Raw genomic sequence first — 1,411 nt, forward strand, 5'->3', positions numbered from 1 at the left:
ACCCAGAATGCCTAAGCCCATGCTCACAACAGCCCTGTGCATGCCCATGGGAATATTCCAAAGGGACTAGTACAGTGCCTTGCATATAAGGGATGCTCAGTGAATTAATTCAAAACATTATCTGCTTTGTGAAACTTTATTTTGCTCACAAGATTTTTAGAAGAACTTCCAGTATAAAATGAGCTACATCGCTCTCTATTTCCCCAAGATTTCTTAGGGGCATGTGATCTATTCTTGCCCTACTTGACTCCCCAACAGAATTTTTTCTTTCCCAAACTCAGTTCCAGGTACTAGTCCCTGAACACTTGAAGCCTCTTTTCTTTTACCTAAGTTACAGATTCATTAACCCAGACTTTTAAAAAATGTTATTATTAGAAGTTTAATCACCCATGTCCTCCTTTTAAGTTCTTTCTAAAATTACTTTCTGGCAATAATAATTATGTCAATCAGGGGCCAGCCAAATATAGCTGTGGCCCTTGGGCCAAATCAAGACGGGAGTTTCCAGCCATAATCTATTATTTAGCTCCAAATGGTTGTGCTAGTTTCCCCACCCCCACTCCCTCTCTGTCCTACCTACCATTCCTTTGGCATAAAGTGACAGCCTAGCAGGTGAAGTTCTAAAGACCAGGATAGAATGTCAGAACTGGGCCTGTTTTACTCTCTTTGCTACATTGGTGTCTGTGGCCAAATTTTGCAAGTTGTATCTTATAGGAATGCAAAGACAAAAATTAAATGGTAAGTCAAGGACAAAAGCCAAAATGGTGGTGGTGTTTGTGGTGATGGGGGAGGGGGATGGAAATATTAGGGATGGAAGAGAGAGAAGCCAGGGAAACCTAGAAATGAAGAGTAGCAGACAAAGTGTGTGGATGGTAAGATTCTCATTTTGAAAGATGATCTCAGCCACAGCTGATTTTGATGTAATCCAGGAATGCTTTCATGAATGTACCAGATTCAGTGAAGGAAGCCACAACCAATAGATGCATTTCAGTAGTGGCTCTCCTGCCTTTCAGCTTCCACAGTACTCCACATCCATTGTTGGGGTTCTATGACTTTCTCTATAGGCTCTGGGATCTGAGAACCCCTTGACCATAATTAGGCAGCATTTAATGACACCACTTTCATCAGCTCTGCTCAGTATGAGATCAACCAAGTTATCCGTTGGCTTCATGTATTCATTCAACAAACATGTACTGGATGCCTACTATTTTCCAGGCACTGTTCTGGGTGATTGGAATGACAAAATGTCTATTCTTAGTGGTAAGGAACTACGAGGCAACAGAAATATAGGCCAAAAATCTTACATGAAGGAAACAACATGCATAAAACCTCAGAGACCAAGGAAAGGGCAGATTCCAGTTGTTCAAAATGCCAGGCTTATGGAGAGTTAACTGTGCCATGCCTGGTGTTTACG

The sequence above is a fragment of the Pan paniscus genome, chromosome 1 (genome assembly GCF_029289425.2).
Source record: "Pan paniscus chromosome 1, NHGRI_mPanPan1-v2.0_pri, whole genome shotgun sequence".
Lineage (NCBI taxonomy): Eukaryota > Metazoa > Chordata > Mammalia > Primates > Hominidae > Pan > Pan paniscus.